This window comes from Chiloscyllium plagiosum, unplaced genomic scaffold, assembly GCF_037043375.1.
Source record: "Chiloscyllium plagiosum isolate Xiang-an unplaced genomic scaffold, Cpla_swu_hap1 HiC_scaffold_43, whole genome shotgun sequence".
In the NCBI taxonomy this organism is placed as follows: domain Eukaryota; kingdom Metazoa; phylum Chordata; class Chondrichthyes; order Orectolobiformes; family Hemiscylliidae; genus Chiloscyllium; species Chiloscyllium plagiosum.
Window position 1 is genome coordinate 32,840,792 of NW_028270181.1, and position 24,402 is coordinate 32,865,193.

General features: G+C 45.0%; 1 long non-coding RNA gene across 1 annotated transcript in view; it reads right to left on the reverse strand.

Annotated features, from left to right (window-relative positions):
- The window catches only part of LOC148137462 (uncharacterized), a 44,473-nt gene extending 20,701 nt beyond the window's left edge, over window positions 1-23,772 (reverse strand). Inside the window, exon 1 of the long non-coding RNA XR_015754262.1 lies at window positions 23,641-23,772. This is a non-coding gene — a long non-coding RNA (uncharacterized LOC148137462). The remainder of the gene's footprint in view (window positions 1-23,640) is intronic.
- Window positions 23,773-24,402: the final 630 nt, after the last annotated feature.

The window sequence follows — 24,402 nt, forward strand, 5'->3', positions numbered from 1 at the left end:
CAAATGTAACCACAGAAGAGGGGCAGACTCAGGGGCAGACCTATGAGGAGGTCCTCCAATCTGCCCACACCCCTCTGCACTGAGTGCCCAAAGATCAGGAGCATGGTGCTGAAATGCAATCAAAAATATAATAAAACATTTTTCAAATAATTAAAAACAGGGTGCAAATGCCCACGACCAGTAGGAGAACTCTTCATTTGGATACAGAACTGGCTCAAAGGTAGAAGACAGAGGGTGGTGGTGGAGGGTTGTTTTTCAGACTGGAGTCCTGTGACCAGGGGAGTGCCACAAGGATCAGTGCTGGGTTCACTACTTTTTGCCATTTACATAAATGATTTGGATGTGAGCACAGGAGGTATAGTTAGTAAGTTTGCTCATGACACCAAAATTGGAGGTGTAGTGGACAGCGAAGAAAGTTACCTCCCAATGGGATCTTAATCAGATTGGTGAATGGGCTGAGAAGTGGAAGATGGACTTTAATTTAGATAAATGTGAGATGCTGCATTTTGGGAAAGCAAATCTTAGCAGGACTTGTACACTTAATGGTAGGGTCCTAGGGAGTGTTGCTGAACAAAGAGATCTTGGAGTGCAGGTTCATAGCTCCTTGAAAGTGGAGTCATAGGTAGATAAGATAGTGAAGAATGCGTTTGGTATGTTTTCCTTTATTGGTCAGTGTATTGAGTTGGGATGTCATGTTGTGGCTGTACAGGACACTGGTTAGGCCACTGTTGGAATATTATGTGCAATTCTGGTCTCCTTCCTATCGGAAAGATGTTGTGATACCTGAAAGGATTCAGAAAAGATTTACAAGGATGTTGCCAGGGTTGGAGGATTTGAGCTATAGGGAGAGGCTGAACAGGCTGGGGCTGTTTTCCCTGGAACGTCGGAGGCTGAGGGGTGACTTTATAGAGGTTTATAAAATCATGACGGGCATGAATAGGGTAAATAGACAAAGTCTTTTCTCTGGGGTAGGGGAGACCAGAACTAGAGGGCATAGATTTAGGGTGAGAGGGGAAAGATATAAAAGAGACCTAAGGGGCAACATTTTCACGTAGAGGGTAGTACGTGTATGGAATGAACTGCCAGTGGAAGTGGTGGAGACTAGTACAATTGCAACATTTAAAAGGCATTTGGATGGGTATATGAATAGGAAGGGTTTGGAGGGATATGGGCCGGGCGCTGGCAGGTGGGACTAGATTGGGTTGGGATTTCTGGTCGGCACGGACGAGTTAGACCGAAGGGTCTGTTTCCGTGCTGTACATCTCTATGACTCTATATACATGGTCCACGGATTCCACAGTGCTGCAAAATAAGCCATGAACTGGGAGTCCGTGAACCATTACAACCTGCGTTGCGATATATGGAATGCTGTGCGCAACACCCTCCACCCCAGGAACCCAAGGGAAAGAGGGAGGATTCCCACTTAATTTGTGGATCATTTAAACTATTTCCTGTACAAAAATGCTATGTCCTTAGATTTTTCGATGTTTAAGAGTAATGTTGATGGAGGCTTGTAAGTGGGAGTCACAATCGCTGGGTGTGATTTGGAACTTCAAAAGCAATTTTCACTTTGTTGGTGGTTGTTTTGTTGCATTTTTGTACAGGAAATTGTTTAAATGATCCACAAATTAAGTGGGAATCCTCCCTCTTTCCCTTGGGTTCCTGTGGTGGAGGGTGTTGCGCACAGCATTCCATATATCGCAACCCAGGTTGTAATGGTTCATGGACTCCCAGTTCATGGCTTATTTTGCAGCACTGTGGAATCCATGGACCATGTATATAGAGTCATAGAGATGTACAGCACGGAAACAGACCCTTCGGCTGATGTTCATCGTCAGCCTCTGAGTTAACTAAATTCATTGGTAGAGTTTTAACCCAAAACTAGTTGATGCATGTGTACCAACAAAGAACATTTTCAGGCTCTACTATACGTAGCAATAAAACAACCGCCAACAAAGTGAAAATTGCTTTCGAAGTTCCAAATCACACCCAGCGATTGTGACTCCCACTTACAAGCCTCCATCAACATTACTCTTAAACATCGAAAAATCTAATGACCTCATCCTGTTCATGCTCAGACTGCATCTCCACTGACATTGTATTTTACGTGGCCTTGACCGCAAGGCTGCATTTGACCAAATATAACGTCAAGGGGCACGAGCAAAATTAGAGTCATTGGAAATCAGGAACAAACTGTCTCCTGGGGTCATACTGAGAAAGGAAGATGTTGTGGTCGGAGGTCTATCATTACAGCTGCAGAAAATCTCTGCAGGATTATGTCTGGGTCATTTCCTAGGCCCAACAGTATTTCACCTCTTCATCAATGACTCTACCTTCATCATAAGGTAGATGTTCACTGGTGACTGCACAGTATTCAGCACAGCTGAATGGCTACCATCTCCCATCTCAATTTCTCAGGTCCAGCCACACCTGGATAACATCCAAGCTTGGGCTAATAAGTGGCAAGTAATTTTTCATCACACAGTGCCAGATAATGATCATGCCTGACAGGAGAGAATCTAACCACCTTTCTTGGATGTTCAGTAGCATTACCATTACTGTATCCACAACTATTAACTGTCTGGTTATTAACATTGACCAGAAACTGAACTGGACCTGTCATGACCATGATCATAACCCAGGTCACCCACTGATCTATGGAACTTTTATTACAACATGCATCTTTTTTTTAAAGACACAAATCATAAATTCCCTTCATATTTAAAATGAGTGGTTGCCTGGAAAGATAGAGAGAAAGAGAGCATGGAAATCCACATCTGATGAGGCATCAAACAGTTTCAAAGCAAAAAGGTGCACTACAGGTCATTGCAAGAGGAACTCGCAATGACCTGGGATTAAGTCAGACTGTTGTGGTTCTGTTCGCCGAGCTGGAAGTTTTTGTTGCAAATGTTTCGTCCCCTGGCTAGGCGACATCATCAGTGCTTGGGAGCCTCCTGCGAAGCGCTTCTTTGATGTTTCCTCCGGTGTTTATAGTGGTCTGTCCCTGCCACTTCCGGTTGTCAGTTTCAGCTGTCCGCTGTAGTGGTTGGTATATTGGGTCCAGGTCGATGTGTTTGTTGATGGAGTTTGTGGATGAATGCCATGCCTCTAGGAATTCCCTGGCTGTTCTCTGTCTGGCTTGCCCTATGATAGTAGTGTTGTCCCAGTCGAATTCATGTTGCTTGTTGTCTGCGTGTGTGGCTACTAAGGATAGCTGGTCGTGTCGTTTCGTGGCTAGTTGATGTTCATGTATGCGGATTGTTAGCTGTCTTCCTGTTTGTCCTATATAGTGTTTAGTGCAGTCCTTGCATGGTATTTTGTACACTACATTCGTCTTGCTCATGTTGGGTATTGGGTCCTTCGTTCTGGTGAGTTGTTGTCTGAGCGTGGCTGTTGGTTTGTGTGCCGTTAAGAGTCCTAGGGGTCGCAGTAGTCTGGCTGTCAGTTCCGAGATGCTCCTGATGTATGGTAGTGTGGCTAGTCCTTTTGGTTGTGGTATGTCCTCGTTCCGTGGTCTTTCTCGTAGGCATCTGCTGATGAAGTTGCGCGGGTATCCGTTTTTGGCGAATATCTTGTATAGGTGTTCCTCTTCTTCTTTTTGCAGTTCTGGTGTGCTGCAGTGTGTTGTGGCCCTTTTGAATAGTGTCCTGATGCAGCTTCGTTTGTGTGTGTTGGGGTGGTTACTTTCATAGTTTAGGACTTGGTCTGTGTGTGTGGCTTTCCTGTAAACCTTTGTGGTGAATTTTCCGTCTGGTGTTCTCTGTACCATCACGTCTAGAAATGGGAGTTGGCTATCCTTTTCTTCTTCTCTCGTGAATCGGATTCCTGTGAGTGTGGCGTTGATGATCCGGTGTGTTTTTTCTATTTCCGTGTTTTTAATGATTACGAACGTGTCATCGACATATCTGACCCAGAGTTTGGGTTGAATTTGTGGTAGGACTGTTTGTTCTAACCTTTGCATAACTGCCTCTGCTATGAGTCCCGAGATTGGTGATCCCATGGGTGTTCCGTTGATTTGTTCGTATATCTGGTTTTGAATGTGAAGTGTGTTGTGAGGCACAAGTCCAGTAGTTTAAGTATGCCGTCTTTGTTGATAGGTTCAACGTCCTGTTTTCTGTTCTGTATGTCCAGTAGGTTGGCTATTGTTTCTCTGGCTAGGGTTTTGTCAATCGAAGTGAACAGTGCTGTCACGTCGAATGATATCATGGTTTCTTCTTTGTCTATGTGTATATTTCTGATGATGTCCAAGAATTCCTGTGTTGATTGTATCGAGTGTTTGGATCCGCTGACCAGGTGTTTCAGTTTCTGTTGTAGTTCTTTGGCCAGTTTGTGTGATAGTGTCCCTGGTAGTGATACTATGGGTCTGAGTGGGATGTCTGGTTTGTGTACTTTAGGTAATCCATAGAATCTGGGGGTGTTGTTGCTTTCCGGTTTCATTCTTTGTAGGTCGGACCTGGTTATCTGTCCGTTTTTTTGTAGATTCCTTAGTGTGTTATTTATCCTATTGGTGAGTTGTGGGGTGGGGTCAAACTCCCTCTTTTGGTAGGTGTTGGTATCTGCAAGTAGTTGTTGTGCTTTTTGGATGTAATCAGATTTATCTAGGATGACCGTCATGCTGCCTTTATCTGCTGGTAGTATGATTATGTTCTTATCGTTTCTTAGTGACTTCAGTGCTTCCCTCTCCTTGGTGTTGAGGTTATGTGTTTGTCTTTTCCTTATTATCAGGGGTACGACAGTTTGTCTCACTGTTTGTTGTGTCTCTTCTGTCAGTCCATTGTTCCTGAGCGTGCCTTCTAGTGCTGCTAGGAAGTCTGCTGTCTTGGCGTCCCTGTGGTTGTAGTTGAGTCCCTTGGCCAGTATTGTTCTTTCCGTGTCTGTGAGCTGTCTGTGGGAGAGGTTTTTAACCCAGGTGTGTGTTGTAGTGTCCTCTTTGTTGTGTGTTAGTTTGGCCATTTTTTCCAGGGACTACCAGGGACACCATCATACAAACTGACCAAAGAACTACAACAGAAACTGAAACACCTGGTCAGCGGATCCAAACACTCTATACAATCAACACAGGAATTCTTGGACATCATCAGAAATATACACATAGACAAAGAAGAAACCATGATATCATTCGACGTGACGGCACTGTTCACTTCGATTGACAAAACCCTAGCCAGAGAAACAATAGCCAACATACTGGACATACAGAACAGAAAACAGGACGCTGAACCTATCAACAAAGACGGCATACTTAAACTACTGGACTTGTGCCTCACAACACACTTCACATTCAACAACCAGATATACGAACAAATCAACGGAACACCCATGGGATCACCAATCTCGGGACTCATAGCAGAAGCAGTAATGCAAAGGTTAGAACAAACAGTCCTACCACAAATTCAACCCAAACTCTGGGTCAGATATGTCGATGACACGTTTGTAATCATTAAAAACATGGAAATAGGAAAAACACACCGGATCATCAACGCCACACTCACAGGAATCCGATTCACGAGAGAAGAAGAAAAGGACAACCAACTCCCATTCCTAGACGTGATGGTACAGAGAACACCAGACGGAGAATTCACTACAAGTGTATACAGGAAAGCCACACACACAGACCAAGTCCTAAACTATGAAAGTAACCACCCCAACACACACAAACGAAGCTGCATCAGGGCACTATTCAAAAGGGCCACAACACACTGCAGCACACCAGGGCTGCAAAAAGAAGAAGAGGAACACCTATACAAGGTATTCGCCAAAAACGGATACCCGCGCAACTTCATCAACAGATGCCTAAGAGAAAGACCACGGAACGAGGACATACCACAACCAAAAGGACTAGCCACACTACCATACATCAGGAGCATCTCGGAACTGACAGCCAGACTACTGCGACCCCTAGGACTCATAACGGCACACAAACCAACAGCCACGCTCAGACAACAACTCACCAGAACGAAGGACCCAATACCCAACATGAGCAAGACAAATGTAGTGTACAAAATACCATGCAAGGACTGCACTAAACACTATATAGGACAAACAGGAAGACAGCTAACAATCCGCATACATGAACATCAACTAGCCACGAAACGACACGACCAGCTATCCTTAGTAGCCACACACGCAGACAACAAGCAACATGAATTCGACTGGGACAACACTACTATCATAGGGCAAGCCAGACAGAGAACAGCCAGGGAATTCCTAGAGGCATGGCATTCATCCACAAACTCCATCAACAAACACATCGACCTGGACCCAATATACCAACCACTACAGCGGACAGCTGAAACTGACAACCGGAAGTGGCAGGGACAGACCACTATAAACACCGGAGGAAACATCAAAGAAGCGCTTCGCAGGAGGCTCCCAAGCACTGATGATGTCGCCTAGCCAGGGGACGAAACGTTTGCAACAAAAACTTCCAGCTCGGCGAACAGAACCACAACAACGAGCACCCGAGCTACAAATCACAAACTTTGATTAAGTCAGACTACAATCATGATGATAAAATATAACCAGAAGTCTGTGCAAGAGATATTTTCCCCATTACAACAATACCCAAGGCAGGGGTTAAAAGTGAGATGAAGTCTGGATTGTCTGTAAAAGTGGATGAAGTTCAAGTGTGCATATTAGTCTGCTGGGAGGGTCACAGATCTGAGAACAGCTATTTAAACACCCCTGCAAGGTTCCCTGTAAGATGCGCGCTGTTGCACACATGTAGCCGCTCCAAGGTTGCCTACACAGCGACCAGCATCAGCATGTGAATTGCAACATTGTCTTCTGGTTTCAGAAGCTGCTGTCACATGAGCCTCAGAGGGCCACACAGCCAGTTAAAAAAAATCCGAGGGAATGCTGACTGCAGGCTAAAGGTTCTCTCCACTCTGAGGGCTGCCAGGCAGCCACTGCTATGTGAGGTCTCGAGAAAACAGCCTCAATCAACTTTCAAAGACAAAAATCTCCAGCGGAACTGTTCGAGTACTAATGTCATCACTACTGGAATATACACTGGAACAGTCGCAACACTCAACTGTCTGCCCTTTCACAGAAAATTCAGCAACTGACCCTTATATCTTTTTTTAATATATTTTCTTCAGCTCGCCTCTTATAACCTATGCATGTATGTTTTGTTACAATTTCTTTTTGTGTTCATTAATTAATAAAGACACTATTTTTGTCAATTCAAGAGAGCCTACTTAAATCAGCTCTTTTTGAAATATAAGGCCATTTGGGTTGGGAGAAAGGTATGCACAAAAGAAGTGATCCTTTTGAATAAACACTCAGCAGAAAGTTTGTCCCTCCACAGCAAGGAGTTTAGTGGTTTGAGGAATCCATTTGGAGCGATAAAAATTTGCAGCTCCAACACCCAAGAAACTTGACACCAACTAGCACAAAGCATTGCTTGATTGGCACCACATCCACAAGCATCCTTCCCTCCACCACTGACACACAGTAGCAGCATTGTATACCATCTACAAAATGTATTCCAGAAATTCTCCAAAGCTCCTTGGAAAGTACTTTACATCTTGAAGAACAAGGACAGCAGACACATGGGAACACCATCATCTGAAAGTTCCCCTCCAAGCCATTGACCATCCTGACTTGGAAAAATTAGATTAGATTAGATTCCCTACAGTGTCGAAACAGCCCAAACACTCCACACCAACCTTCCGAAGAGTAACCCACCCAGACCCATTTCCCTTAGCTACTACACCTAACACTACGGGCAATTTAGCATGGCCAATTCACCTGACCTGCACATCTTTGGACTGTGGGATGAAACTGGAGCACCCGAAGGAAACCCACACAGACACGGGGAGAATGTGCAAACTCCATGCAGACAGTCGCCCGAGTCTGGATATATTGCTGATCCTTCACTGTTGCTGGGTCCAAATCCTGGAGCACCATCCCATCAGCATTGTCACTCACCCTCTACCACAGGTTGCAGCAGATCAAGAAGGCAGCTCACCACTATTTTTTCAAAGGCACCTGGGGATGAATAATAAATGCTGACTTGGTCAACAAAGGTGCATATCCCATGTCTGGATAAAATAAAAAAAATAATAGTGTTAATCGCACCTGGAGGAGTGCTGAGAGTTCTGAGCATCACATCTTCACAATGGCAATTGTCTCAGACAATAGCAACATCAATTTGCCTGAGTGACAGCTGGACTCCAAAGGGTCAAATTATAGATATGTTCAAGAAGGAGGATGTGTTGAACGTTTTGAAAAACATAAGGATAGATAAATCGCCTGGGCCAGACGGGATTTACCCTCGGTAAATCCAAGAAGCAAGGGAAGAAATTGTTGCACCTTTGGTGATGATCTTTGTTCACTGACCATTGGAGTGGTGCCAAATGATAGGAGGGTGGCAAATGTTATTCCCTTGTTCAAGAAAGGGAATAAGGATGATCTTAGGAATTACAGCCCTCAGAGTCTTACATTCATGGTGAGCAAAGTATTGGAGAGGATTCTGAAAGGCAGGATTTATGATTATTTGGAAAACCATAGTTTGATTAGAGATAGTCAGCATAGCTTTGTGAGGGGCAGGTCATGCCTTACAAATCTTATTGAGTTATTTGAGGATGTAACAAAACATGTTGATGAAGCTAGAGAAGTGGATGTGGTGTACATGGATTTTAGCAAGGCGTTTGATAAGGTTCGCCACGGTAGGCTCATTCAGAAAGTAAGGAGGTATGGGTACAGGAAATCTGGCTGACTGGGTAGAGAATTGGCTGGCCCATAGAAGACAGAGGATGGTAGTAGATGGTCAGTATTCAGCCTGGAGCTCAGTAATCAGTGGTGTTCCGCAGGAATCAATTCTGAGACCTCTGTTCTTTGTGATTTTAATAAATGACTTGGATGAGGAAGTGGAAGGGTGGATTATAAGTTTGCCGATGACATGAAGATTGGTGTTGTAGATAGTGTGAAGGGCTGTTGTAGGTTGCAACGGGAAATTGACAGGATGCAGAAAGTGGCAGATGGAGTTCAATCGGGAAAAGTGTGAAGTAATTCACTTTGGAAGATCGAATTTGAATGCAGAATACTGTGTTCAAGGCAGGATTCTTGGCAGTGTGGAGGAATAGAGGGATCTTGGGGTCCATGTCTATAGTGTTCCTAAAAGCTGTTCCTTTTCTCAAGAATACTGTATCCTTGACTTTTTTTCAGAGGGGTCATAAACCAGGCCGAGCTCCGATCAGACTGGTTTGGTACAGAGATGAAAAGGATTTTGAGAGACCTTTTGTTTATATGTAAACAGATGAGACTTCAGGCCAAAGTGGTCATGTCTTCTAAGTGACCGATATAATGGAAAGGGAGTGGTCAGCTCTCTAGCAGAGCAGTTCAGTCCAGAACTAGCTGGGAGTTCAACAGTGAGCTGTGTGGAAACAAACTCTCCCTCTGCCCTTCTAACTTCAACCTGTAATCATTTGTTCCATTTATACTGGTTTTTAAGGGGGTTTGCTTATTGGGACTGTTGTGTATATTCGAAACAGCATAATTAAGTCTAATTTGGATAGACTGAGTTCTGTATGGGTTCTTTATTCTGTTCTTTGTATTTCATTGTGTAACTTTGTGAATACATTTCTGTCTGTTTTAAAATCTAGTAGTCAATCTAGATAACCTACTCCAGGTAATTTTCACTGTACACTTACCGAAACAAAGTTATGGTCTGCATGCTTAAGAATTTTGATTCTCGGAGTACTCCAGAAGAAGCTTCACCAACATCCTGTACAACCTCCTGTACCCTGTACTCAAAGGTCTGAGTAATGAAGGGAGCTATGCTAAACCCCTTTTTAATCACCCTGTCTAACTGTGGTGCAAATTTCAAAGGATTATGTACCTAAACCGCTAGGTCTCTGTTCTACTACACCAACCAGGGCCCTACCTTAATTGTGTTACTCTTGCCCTTGTTTGTATTACCAAAATGCAATGCCTCACATTTATCCAAATTAAACTCCACCTGCCACTCCTCAGCCCTTTTACCTAATTTATCAAATCTCTTTGTAATCTTAGATAACCTTCTTCACTGTTCATTGTGTCACCAGTTTTGGTGTCATCTTCAAACTTATTAACTATGCCTCCTATATTGTCATCCAAAACATTTATATAAATGATGATCAGAAGTGGACCTAGTACCAATTCTGGTGGAAAACTGCTGGTCACAGGCCTCCTGTCTGAAAAACAGCCCTCCACCATCACCTTCTGTCACCTAATATAAAGTCAATTTTGTGTCCAAGTTACTAATTAGTCTACTATGTTAACATCTTTACTAGAATTCAATTAAACAACATCTACTGTTCTCTCCTCATCAATCTTTTTGGTTACTTAATTTAAAAATCTCAAGGTCGTGAAACATGACTTTTCTCGCACAAAACCAGACTGATTATCCCTGATCAAACCTGAGCTCTCCAAATGCATATAAATTCTATCTTTCAGAATTACCTCCAACAACTTACCCACCACCAATGTCAGACTCTCATGTCTATTGTTTCCAGGCTTCTCCTTACAGCCTTTCTTAAACAAAGGCACTACATTAGCCACTCTCCAGTCCTCCGGTACTTCACCCTTGTTTATAGGTGATACAAATATTTCTGCTAGATGCCCTGCAATTTCCCCCTCCCTAATTTCCTACAACATCCTGGGGTACACTTGCTCAGACCCTGGCGATTTATTACCTTTCTGTTTTATAAGATCTCTAGCACTTCCTCTTCTGTAACGTGAGTGGTTTTAAAACATCAATATTTTATTTCCCTGAGTGGCACGGTGGCTTAGTGGTTAGCACTGTTGCCTCACGGAGCCAGGTTCAATTCCAGCCTCAGGTGACTGTCTGTGTGGAGTTTGTACATTCTCCCCGTGTCTGCGTGGGTTTCCTTTGGGTGTTCTGGTTTCCTCCCACAATCCAAAGATGGGCAGTTTAGGTAAATTGGCCATGCTAAATTGCCCGTAGTGGTGTATAGGTTAGATGTATTAGTCAGGGGTAAATGTAGAGTAATAGGGATAGGGGATGGGTCTGGGTGGGTTACTGTTCGGAGGGTTGGGCCAAATGGCCTGTTTCCACACTGTAGGGATTCTATGATTCTGAATTCTCTATCTTCCATTTCTTTCTCAACAGTAAAAACTGACACAAAATATTCATCTAATATCTTTCCCATCTCCTGAGGTTCAACACATAGACAACCATGTTGATCTTTAATGGGTCCTACACTCTCTCTAGTTGCTCTCTCGTTCTTAATGTATTTGTAGAATCTTTTTGAATGAACTTTAGCCTTATCTGCCAAGCTATCTCAATCCCCTGTTTGCCTTCCTGATTTTCTTCTTAAGAATGCCTCTGCATTCTTTATACTTTTCTTTCGTTTTTTAATTAAGAAAGATCTTTATTCTTTACAAAACAAATTTTAAAAACTGCCCATACTACAGTTCAATAAATAATTAAACAAAAAAATTGAATTAAATTACACCGTTCAACGCAATCCCACCAAAGCTCCCCATCATCGGAAGCATCAGTTAGCATACTCGTGATTATTTGGAATTCTTCCTCTCAGGGCATCCAGCCCAACAGACCCAAGTCTCGCAGTTATATAAAGGCCCTAGTGCATGTAGCCAACAGGTCCGCCTCTATATAGTTCAGAAACGGTCGCCATGTCTTATAATAAAGTTCCATTTTCTGGTGCACCATACTTGTAAGGGGACATGTTCCACAACTAACCTACGTCATCCTGTTAGGCCTGAGGGATTTTCCGAGATCCAGCTCATCTGAATGTTCTTCCTCACACAAAATGTAAGAATATTAAACAGCTTCTTCCCTTGCCCATCTAAGAGGGCAGATTCAGCAGGCCCAAGAGAATACGGGCAGCACAGTGGCTCAGTGGTTAGCACTGCTGCCTCACAGCACCTGAGACCCGGGTTCAGTTCCCGCCTCAGGCGACTGACTGTGTGGAGTTTGCACATTCTCCCCATGTCTGTGTGGGTTTCCTCTGGGTGCTCCGGTTTCCTTCCACAGTTCAAAAATGTGCAGGTTAGGTGAATTGGCCATGCTAAATTGCCCGTAGTGTTAGGTGAAGAGGTAAACGTAGGGGAATGGGTCTGGGTGAGTCTCTTCAGAAGGTCGGTGTGGACTTGTTGGGCCGAAGGGCCTGTTTCCACACTGTAAGTAATCTAATCGAATAGATATCAGATTTACCTTGACTTTGGTCCCCAGGATCCCTGCCAAGACATTTGCTATAGTGCCCCAGTAGATGCAAAGCTTGTGGCATGACCACAAGCAATGAGCGAGAGTACCAATACCTATTTTGCACTTAGGACACATTGGAGATGCTCCCTTTTTAAATTTTGTAAGCCACTCTGGGGCCAGATAGCCTGCGTTCTATTCCAAATCAAGATCGTTCTCATGTTCTCCCAAATACCCTCGCATACCTCTGAAGTGATCTTCACTCCCAATTCTTATGCCCAGACCCTGCAGAGCCATTCAACATCTTTCAAGGCGTCACCTCCCAGTAAATGGTAGAGGGTGCTAATCGAAAGAATATCTGTAGACTGAGGCACTCTCCTCTCCACATCAGACTGACAAAGATCAACCAACAGTGTGGCCTTTTACTGGATAAAGTCCCTGATCTGAAAACAACGAAAAAATTGCTAGGCAATTCATACTTATGACTCAACTGATCAAAGGCCATTATGACCTCCCCCTCAAATAAGTCTCCCAGACAGGAGACTCCCCTGGGTGTCCATAACATAAAACCAGCATCCATCGACCCTGGCCGAAATTCTGGAACTCCTACTATGGGGGTAAGAAAGGAAGTTTTATACAAACTACCCTCGCTTTGTCACATCGTTTTCCACGCTTTGTCCATGTTAATGACAATTGTTTTTCAACAATATTGTGTGACTGTCTTCATCTTATCCATAAATAACAAATTAATAGGGGACATTTTGTCTGGGAGGCTTCAATATCCAGCCATATTGACCTCGGATCCTGAGAAGCCCAATCATTCACATAGGATAATAGGGAAATGATTTGATATCTTTAAAATCTGGGAAGTCCACCCCCCCCCCCCCCCCCCCCCCCCCCCCCCCCCACCCCCCCAATTCCCTGGGGAAGTTTAATAAGAGGCCGCCTGTGGCGCCAAATGAAAGAACCGAGCCAACCGTTAAGTGTCTGCTACGTTGCCGAGGTAACATCAGAGGGAGCATTTGCATGGGATATAATAAGCAAGGAGGAACATTAATTTGGGGTGGCACAGTAGCTCAGTGGTTAGCACTGCTGTCTCACAGCGCCAGGAACCTGGGTTTGATTCCCACCTTGGACGACTGCGTGTTGTTTGCACATTCTCCCCGTGTCTGCGTCGGTTTCCTCCTACAATCCAAAGATGTGCAGGTCAGGTGAATTGGCCATGCTAAATTGCCCATAATGTTAGGTGCATTAGTAAATGTAGGGTAGGGGAATGGATCTGCATGGGTTACTCTTTGGAGGGTCGGTGTAGACTTGTTGGGCTGATGGCCCTGTTTCCATACTGTAGGAAATCTAATCTAGTCTTTAACAAGAGCTATTTGACCCGACCAAGATATTGGAAGAACATCCCAATGCTGAAGGTCCTGCCTTATCTTCTCAAGCAAGTGCATAAAATTAGCCTTATACAATTGGTCAAGGGCAGGAGTGATAGAAATGCCTAGGTACAGAAAACCTCCCTGTGACCAGCTGAAAGGGAATCGGACTCCACCTTCGAGATTGGGTAGTCTCCCAAGACCCCCCCCCCACAGGCATGGCCTCCAACTTCATAAAATTGATCTTATACCCGACAAAGAGCCAAATAAATTGAAACTTTGTATTAAATGAGGCATAGACCTTGTCAGGTTTGATAGAAAAACAAGAACGTCACCTGCATAAAGGGTGATCTCTTGATCCTGTGATCCCACCTCGGGGCAACTATATTGGGGTCCCTCCGGATAGCCTTCACCAATGGCTCAGTCACTAACGTGAACAGCAGTGAGAGATGGCACCCTTGTCGGCTGTCCCTGCCAATACTCAAATGATCAGACCTTATGCCATTAGTACAGACTGCTGCCATAGGATCACCATCTGGCAAAGACCCAACCAAGACCAAACCGCTCCAGAACATAAAAAAGATATGGCTGTTCCACCTGGTCAAACACCTTCTCCACATCAAGGGAGACCAAGCCTGGAATTGACCTCTGCTGGCACACCTGCACCATGCTCAGTACCCTTCTAATGTTATTAGAGGACCTATGGCCCTTAATAAAACCTGTCTGATCCTCCTTTACAATAGAGGGCTGCACCTTCTCTAACCTCAGCGCTAGTGTCTTAGACAGAACTTTAAAATCTGAGTTTAGCAGCAAGATGGGCCTGTACAAAGCACAAATCTCCAGGGCTGTCCCTGTCTTGAGAATGAGAGAAATTTTAGCTTCTCTCAGAGAGGGCGGGAGGGCAGTCCTGACTGTTTGAATAATTATACATGTCCAGCATTGGCCTAGCCAACGTATTCATAAATTGCTTATAAAACTCACTCCGAAAGCCATCTGGGCTGGGTGCCATGTTGCCTCCTTTATCTCTTACATTGTCAAGGGAGCATTCAAAAGGGACACCTGCTCTGGAGTCACACCTGGAAGGTCCAGATTCTTAAAGAAGGACTCCATCTTCACCAACCTGTCCTCACAGCCCTCTGACTGATTCAGCTCAGAGTAAAAGTTCCTAAACGCCGCATTGATCTTTTTGGAATCACAAGTAAGAGTATCAGTAGGAGAAAGTGAGGCCTGCAGATGCTGGAGATCAGAGCTGAAAACGTTTCGGGCATGAGCCCTGAAGAAGGGCTCATGCCCAAAATATCGATTCTCCTGCTCCTTGGATGCTGCCTGACCTGCTGCGCTTTTCCAGCAACACATTTTCAGCTAATAGTATCAGTATCCTATTTAATAGATGGAATAGATTCGGGGCTGTCCCTCTTCCTGGCCAAATATATCAGGTATTTGCTGGCTTATCACCATTTTCAAATAGCCTTTGGTTTGCAAAACAGAGTTCTCTCTTTGCGATGTTCAGCCGGGCCTCAGGTATTCGCTGCTGCTTTCCCCTCTGTCATTTCCAACTTGCTGAGTAAGAAAGAATTACACCCCTTGCATCAGCCTTGGCAGTCTCCCAAAGCACTGACTGGTTACTGGCCATACCTAAATTGATATCCAAAATTATTTTAAACCCCCGCAAAAAGTATTCGATAAACTTACTGTCCTTCAGGAGGAAAGCCGTGAATTTACCGCGTTACCCTGGTCTTAACCTCCAAATACACTGCTGTATGAGCAGAAATGGCTATGTTCCCAATTTTACAGGCCAGTACCGCATCCAAAAGAACTGATAGAGCAAGAAACAGATCAATCCTTGTGTAGCACTTGTGCGGGTGTGTATGTTGCGGCAGGGGTGTGCAGGTGTGTCTGTTGCTGCAGGGGTATGCGGATGTGTCTGTTGCTGCAGGGGTATGCGGGTGTGTCTGTTGCTGTAGGATTGTGCGGGTGTGCCTGTTGCTGCAGGGGTGTGTTGGCGTGTCTGTTGCAGCAGGGTTATGCCAGTGTGTCTGTTGCTGCAGGGGTGTGCGGGTGTGTTTGTTGCTGCATGGGTGTGTGGGTGTGTCCGTTGCTGCAGGGGTGTGTAGGTGTGTCCGTTGCTGCAGGGGTGTGTGGGTGTGTCTATTGCTGCAGGGTTATGCCAGTGTCTCTGTTGCTTCAGGGGTGTGCGAGTATGTCTGTTGCTGCAGGGGTGTGCGGGTGTGTCTGTTGCTGCAGGGCTGTGCGGGTGTGTGTTGCTGCACAGGTTTGCGTGTGTGTGTTGCTGCAGGGGTATGTGGGTGTGTCTGTTGCTGCAGGAGTGTGTGGGTGTGTATGTTGCTGCAGGGGTATGCGGATGTGACTGTTGCTGTAGGGGTATGCGGGTGTGTCTGTTGCTGCAGTGGTGTGCGGGTGTGTCTGTTGCTGCAGGGTTATGCCGGTGTGTCTGTTGCTGCAGGGGTGTGCGGGTGTGTTCGTTGCTGTAGGGGTGTGCAGGTGTGTGTGTTGCCGGAGGGTGTGTGGATGTGTCTGTTGCTGCAGGGGTGTGCGGGTGTGTCTGTTGCTGCAGGGTTATGCCGGTGTGTCTGTTGCTTCAGGGGTGTGCGGGTGTGTTCGTTGCTGCAGGGGTGTGAGGGTGTGTCCGTTGCTGCAGGGGTGTGCGAGTGTGTCTGTTGCTGCAGGGTTATGCCGGTGTGTCTGTGCTGCAGGGGTGTGCGGGTGTGTTCGTTGCTGTAGGGGTGTGCGGGTGTGTGTGTTGCCGGAGGGTGTGTGGGTGTGTCCGTTGCTGCAGGGGTGTGTGTTGCTGCAGGGGTGTGTGGGTTTGTATGTTGCTGCAGGGGTGTGCGAGTGTGTCTGTTGTTGCAGGGGTATGCAGGTGTGTCCTTTGCTGCAGGGGTGTGTGGGTGTGCGGGTGTGTATGTTGCTGCAGGGGTGTGCGGGTGTGTCTGTTGCTGCAGAGCTGTACAGGTGTGTCTGTTGCTGCAGTTGTGTGTGGGTGTGTCCGTTGCTGTAGAGGTGTTTGCGCGTGTCTGTTGCTGCAGGGATGTGTGGGTGTGTCTGTTGCTGCAGGGGTGTGCGGGTGTGTCTGTTGCTGCAGGGTTATGCCGGTGTGTCTGTTGCTGCAGGGGTGTGCGGGTGTTTTCGTTGCTGCAGGGGTGTGTGAGTGTGTCCGTTGCTGCAGGGGTGTGCGGGTGTGTCTGTTGCTGCAGTGGTGTGTGAGTGTATATATGCTGTAGGGGGGTCCGGGTGTGTCTGTTGCTGCAGGGCTGTGCAGGCATGTCTGTTGCTGCAGTGGTTGTGGGTATGTCTGTTGCTGCAGGGGTATGCGGGTGTGTCTGTTGGTGCAGGGGTGTACGGGTGTGTCTGTTGCTGCAGGGGTATGCGGATGTGTCTGTTGCTGCAGGGGTGTGCGGGTGTGTCTGTTGCTGGTGGACTGTGCGTGTGTGTGTGTTGCTGCAGGGGTGTGTGGGTGTGTCTGTTGCTGCAGGGGTATGCGGGTGTGTTCGTTGCTGCAGGGGTACGCGGGTGTGTTCGTTGCTGCAGGGGTACGCGGGTGTGTTCGTTGCTGCAGGGGTGTGTGGGTGTGTCTGTTGCTGTAGGGGTGTGTGGGTGTGTCTGTTGCTGCAGGGGTGTTTGCGCGTGTGTCTGCTGCTGCAGTGGTGTGCGGATGTGTTTGTTGCTGCAGGGTTATGTGGATGTGTCTGTTGCTGCAGGGGTATGCGGGTGTGTCTGTTGCTGTAGGACTGTGTGGGTCTGTCTGTTGCTGAAGGGGTATGCGGATGTGTCTGTTGCTGCAGGGGTGTTTGCGTGTGTGTCTGCTGCTGCCGGGGATTGCGGGGGTGTCCGTTGCTGCAGGGTTATGTGGATGTGTCTGTTGCTGCAGGGGTATGCGGGTGTGTCTGTTGCTGCAGGGTGTGCGGGTGTGTCTGTTGTTGCAGGGGTGTGTGAGTGTGTCTGTTGCTGCAGGGGTGTGCGGGTGCGTTCGTTGCTGCAGGGGTGTGTGGGTGTGTCCGTTGCTGCAGGGGTGTGTCTGTTGTTGCAGGGGTGTGCGGGTGTGTCTGTTGCTGCAGGAGTGTGCGAGTGTGTTCGTTGCTGTAGGGGTGTGCGGGTGTGTGTGTTGCTGCAGGGGTGTGTCTGTTGTTGCAGGGATGTGTGAGTGTGTCTGTTGTTGCAGGGGTGTGCGGGTGTGTCTGTTGCTGCAGGGGTGTGCGGGTGCGTTCGTTGCTGCAGGGGTGTGTGGGTGTGTCCGTTGCTGCAGGGGTGTGCGGGTGTGTTCATTGCTGCAGGGGTGTGTGGGTGTGTCCGTTGCTGCAGGGGTGTGCGGGTGTGTTCATTGCTGCAGGGGTGTGTGGGTGTGTCCGTTGCTGCAGGGGTGTGCGGGTGTATGTGGAGCTGCAGGGGTGTGTCTGTTGCTGCAGGGGTATGCGGGTGTGTCTGTTGCGGCAGGAGTGTGCGTGTGTGTGTGTGTTGCGGCGGCCTCCTGTGTATCTGTTGCTGCAGGGATGTGCCCTGCTTGTCACTATCCACGCAGTCCTTTATCCCTTTAGTAATCTTCTCTAATCGCTAAAAGGAATATATAAAAATTCTCGAGATATAAAACTATGGATTTTTATCAAAATAGCTAGTGGGTGGGGGGGGGGAGGGAGCGGGGGATTGTGGAACCTATTTTCCCTGAGTTGCGGTGCAGCATTTGCAAGGCAGACCTTTCTCATTGCTGCCATCTTGAATCCCCTCTCACTCTTTGTACTGTTCAAGCATTTCATTTGATCCCAGTCATGCTCCTGGTATATAATTCATTTTTATTATTGACTGGAACCTCAATGTTTTTATTCATCCATTGTTCACTAATCTTACCAGCCTTACCTTTCACTCTAACAGGAACATAATGCCACTGGATTCTTGTTATCACACTTTTGAAGGTCTAAACCTATCAGTCATCCCTTTACCTGTGAACAGTCTACTCCAATCAACTTTTGAACGTTCTTATTTCATACCTTTAAAATTTGCCTTACTCCAATTAAGAACTTTATTTTTTCTGGAAGATTTATCCTTTTCATAACTATATTAAAACTAATAGTGTTATGATCACTAGTCCTGAAGTGTTCCCCTTAGTAGTACTTCAGTGACTTGTCCTGCCTTAAGGGGAGGTCAAGTTTCCATATTGATCAAGAACATTTTCTTGAACCCATTTAACAACTTCTTCACCATCCAAACCTTTCACACTATGGCAGTCCCAGTCAACGTCTGGGAAATATAAATCCCCTACATTACAACCTTATTATTCTTACATGTATTTGAGATCTCTCTAAGTATTTGCAGCTCGATTTCCCTCTGACTATCGGGCCTATGATACAATCCCATCGAGATAATCATCCTTTTCTTATTTCTAATTTAAACCCATTTATTTTCATTAAACGATCCCTCAGAAATGCCTTCTTTAATTACAGCAGTGATGTGCTGCTTAATCAAAAAGCACCTCTCCCCTTCCTGTCTTGCCTCTCTTTCTATCTTTCCTATAACATCGAAAATCCGGAACATTGAGTTCCGAGTCCTGTCTTGCACTCAACCAAGTTTCTGCAGTTTAATTCTTCAGAGTTACTTCATTCCCTGACTTGCTTCTTTCTGTATTTGCTCTTTTTTGATTCAGAACCATTTTTCTAGATTCACTGTTACTTAGGAAGCCTCCATTCCCCTTCTTTCTTTTTACAGGTATTTTTATTGAAAAAAATAAGGAAATTTTTAAACATTCTTTTTACAAAATTACAAAGTAATACAAACAAGTATAAACACTAATATACAATTAAATATATATAAAATCAAAATAAATAATAACCAAAACACAAAGAAAAAGAGGGGAAAAAACCCAACTAACCACCAATTTATCCTACAAACAACCAAAACATAAAATAGGATAGTCTACATTACTAGCGAGAACTAACAGGGTAATTAAATAATTAAGTACATACTCAAAATGAATTAATATCAAGTCATAGTAAAACCCGTATTTATACAGGATTCCTCCTCCTGGGGGCCCCCCGGACCAGCCAGAACCACTACCACAGCCAGACAAATATGGCCGAAATATCTGTATCAATATAGTTCAGAAAGGGCTGCCATATTTTATAGAATAATTCAGTTTTTTGGTGCACCATATTTGTGAGGAAGTCAAGGGGGTTATGTTCCATGATTCCCCTTCTTAAAGGTTTACAGGCTCCGGAAATAGATCGAGTAAAAATCCCCAACGGGACATTGGTCTCTTTCCAGTTCAGATGAAATCCGTGCTTTTTGAACAGGTGTTTTCTGTCCCAGAAGAGATCCCAATGATCCAAGAAACCGAATCCCTGCACATTGCACCACCTCTTCAGCCATTGATTTATCTCCTCTCTCCTGTTTCATTCCTTCCCTCATTAGAACTTTGCACTGAAGTAAAACAATAAATTACTATTTTTGATGTTCTGTACCTAACCTCTTATATTCACTCATCAAAGCCTTAATCTTTTCCCTAAAATATGTCACTTTTCCCAATGTGTCCAACAACTTCCAGCTTCTCACTCTCTCCTTTAACATTAAGCTTCAAACATTTAGAAATGTCCTTCACCCTATCACCAGGAAAGCAACATGCTATCATAGATTCATGTTCGCTGCCTCAGAATCTCCTGTCTGTGCCCCTGACCGGAGAGTCTCCTACAACAGTTATTCTTTTAAATCTTAACAAACCCCGTTTAAAATAAGATTCATTCTTAGTGCCCACGATTTGCTGTTGGAGAAAATAAATCCTATGAATATCATTTAAAACGAAATAGTCAGGAGTTGAGCAATTAACTCGCTTTATCATGGCCATTTGTTCATAAAGTCCAGTGCAATTCCAAAGAAATACAGGATGTCACAAGTTTTATAGAAATTACAAGCTCACTACCCATAATTACACACCCTAGGGGCAATCATAAAGTTCTCATACACTTTCCAGGCCGACATTTCTTAATGTCTACAAAACTGAATGTTATCTTTTACTCCAGGTTTAGCTAGGCTAGAATTACCGATAAGGGACAGAGAGAAACAATTCATCATTCTCTGAGATAGAGCTAAGACGCCTGAGGAGCCAAGACATCTTGCAGCTGCAAGGTCAGTCTTATCAGAGCAGAACTGTTCCCACACAACACGAGCAGGATAGAAATCTTACTGCGAAAATTGCTTTGTGACAAAATGGCTTCTAACTTTTGTGTCAGTCTTGGTCAATTCTTTAACATTTACCTATCACTTCCTCAGTGACATTATGCCTAAAAAGAAGCTATCAATTACATCTTATGCATAGAAATAAGCTGTCTTTCCTTCCACACAAATTTAATATTAAGGATGCTAAAAATTGAAGATAACGTTAGCTGTATAAATATTAAAAAGAAATCAAACACTTAACTGAACAAACAAAAAGAAACAACTCCTCCTCAAATAATCCAACATTCAGCTTTCAATGTCTGAATACTCTCTCCAGAGCCATCCACATGTAGGCCTCTCCACAAGCTCCGCACATAAATAATCTCTCTTTCTAAATCCAGAAAAATCACTCTGCAGATCAAAACTCAACAAGCACAAATTCCATTGAAAAAGAAAGTCCATTGAAAATAAAACTCTCCTTCCTGACTGTAACAAAACTCTTTCTTTGTGATGTTTAGTTGTTTCCAGATTTTTATTTTTAGCAATACAAAAGTTTTAAAAAGAAAAGGGATTCAAGATGGTGGCGATCTGATAGGTCTGTCTTGCTGGGCTCTGCACCATAATCGAAACAAAATAGTGCTTTCACCCTCCCTTCATTAGCCATTTATTTGAAAACAAAATCAGCAGAATAAAGACTCCAGAACCTGTAAATATTAATTTTAACGTTTAGAGAAGAAAAAGAAGATGACAAAAGGAAAGGGATCACAAGATGCAGGGCACTCCCCTACAGCAACGGATACGCTTGCGGCCACAGTGCCAACTGCCGCAGAGGCGCCTTTGTCCTTACCGGTGCAGCAGGAGAAGATCAAGTTGGCGTTGGAGGTGTCCCATACTAGTCCCATACTGATCTCTGCCATGCTACAAAAGTATGAGTCAGATATCCAACGTCTTGAGTAACACGTGGAGGAGGTTGAACAGAGAGCCACGGTGTTGGAGACTGCAGTGGGGTGGATCCAGGCGCTGGAGTGTCAGGTCTGGGCCTTACCCAATCAGGTGGATGACCTCAAGAATCGAAATCAAAGAAAGAGCATACGTATAGTTGGGCTGCCAGAACGAGGAGAAGGCGAGCATCTGGTCAGCTTTCTGGAGCTTGTGGCTCCCACAGCTCCTGGGACTGGGAGTCAAGTTGGGGGCGGGGGCGGGTGCGAGTGGGCTTGCCGGATCGCGATGCAGAGGCCCTGCCCGGTCTTAGCACGACTCCAATGTTATAAAGCAAAACAAATGATTATGGATACCTTCAGAATGCTGGGGAAAGACTCACGTGGGGTCAAAAATCATGTTATTTCAAGACTTTTCTGGGGCTGTGATCAGAAAGAGGAAATCCTATGATGAAATAAGGAAGAGGTTGAGAGGCTTGAACATTCAATATTCTGTGAGGAACTTGGCAGTATTGTGCTTCAGCCATGGAGGGTCTGTTTATAACCTTGACTCAGCAGAGAAGGCAAAGGAATTCCTAAATACTTTAAAATGGACTGGCTAGGTCAAATATTATGGACAATAGTGTGTCCTTTAATCTCTCGACTGTTTATTTTATATACTTGGCTTTGTTCTGATAGTTTGTGGGGGTGGGTTTTTTTCTCAATCTTTCCCTTTCTTGTGATTTTTGCTAATCCCTGTTATCCCCTTTGTTCTGTTTTGGCTTGAGGTGGTCATTTCTTTTATTGATAACACGGGAGGTTGACGTATGGTGCGGATGGGTTGGATGCCCACTTTTAACTTCCATGTGTATAAGACATATGTTTTCTTTGTTTGGTATTGCAAGGGTTTGGGGGCGTGGCTCTATTTGGAAGGAGTCATAGTAGTCGTAGTGAGTAATGTGAGTGCCCCCTGTGGACAAGGGGGAAATGTCTCCAGCTTTTTGTCTTTAGTTTAAGAGTAGTGATTAGAATTTTTGTTTTGGTCGTGTCTGTAGTGGTAGATTTTATGAATCCTGTTTTGACTCCACTCGATGCACTATGAGTAGGCTTCTTCCTCATGGGGGGGGAGGGGGGAGCACCTTAGATGGTTATGGCTAGTTGCTCGATAGATGGTGCACTAAAAATAGAGGAGTGGCTATATTAATACAGAAGAACCTTCCATTCCAAGTAATAGAACAAACTAAGGATGAACATGGACAGTTTGTTATCCTCGAAGCCTTAATGCATGGGAAGGAGTATGGCACCTTGAATGTCTACGCCCGGCACACCCTCTTACTCAAGATTAATGGCTGTTGGGAGTATGCTGCATGATTATAGGGGAAGACTTTAATCGTCTCATGGATCTCAAGTGGATAGGGTGCCAAGGGGTCTCTCTTGGCGATACCCATCTTGGGATACCCATGTCCCCACATTCCAAACAGTTGGTGGACTTGTGTGGGGAGTTGGGGTTGGTGGATGTGTGGAGGTGTCTCCACCCTAAGGGTAGGGATTTTACTTTTTACTTCAACCCACACAAGTGCCACACAAGGATAGATATGTTTTTTGTCCCATTGATCTGTCTGGATTTGGTACTATCCTGCAGGATTGGGAATATAGCCATTTCGGATTATGCACAGTGTACTTGGAGGTCAAGATCAGGGGCAATAGAACAGATATGTGGCACTGGCATATAGATCCATTTCTTTTGAAAGACAGCAAGTTTATTGAGTACTATACAAGGGAATGTAAGACGTTTTGGGACATTAACTTGGGTCTGGCCAGTAATCCATCTGGGAGACTACCAAGGCTTATTTAAGGGGTTTAATTATCTCATACTCAGCAATTAGGAAGAATCCGAGGGAAGAGCAGCAATGTATAGTTGAGGCCTAGCTGAAGCGGGCTGAGTTGGCATACTATGATAGACCGTCATCGACTAAGTTACAGCAGGTATGGCTCTCTGGGCTGCTCTGAACTCTGTACTCACCCAGGCAGTGAAGAGAGAAATCTCCTTCGCAAAGTGAAGACTAGTTGAGTATGCTGATAAGTCAGGCAGATACTTGGCATATCTGGCCAGGAGAAGGAGTGCCCAGCAATCCATTATGCCCATTAGGTCATGTACTGGTATTCTCACCCATGAATCTAAAAAGATCAACACAATATTTAGGAAATTCTATGCAGAGTTTTTCCGGTCAGCGGGTTGTGAGGATGGGTTGGCAAAGATGGAAAATAGAAAAGTACAGCACAGAACAGGTCCTTCAGCACACAATGTTGTGCCGAGGATTATTCCTAATCTAAAATAAAATAACCCCTCATTTCACCCCTATGCACCCCTCATTTCACTACTGTCCATGTGCATGTCCAGCAGTCACTGAAATGTCCCTGATGACTCTGCTTCCACCACCACCGCTGGCAACGCATTCCATGCATTCACAACTCTGCGTAAAGAACCTGCCTCTGATGTCTTCTCTATTCCTTCCTCCTAATATTTTAAAATGATGACCCCTCGTGCCAGTCATTCCTGCCCTGGGGAAAAGTCTCTGACTAATGACTCTATCCATGCCTCTCATTACCTTGTATACCTCGATCAGGTCACCTCTCTTCCTCCTTCTCTCTAGATAGAAAAGTCCGAGCTTAGTCAACCTCTCTTCATAAGACAAGCCCTCCAATCCAGGCAGCATCCTGGTAAATCTTCTTTGCATCCTCTCCAAAGCCTCCATATCTTCCCTATAGTAGGACGACCAGAACT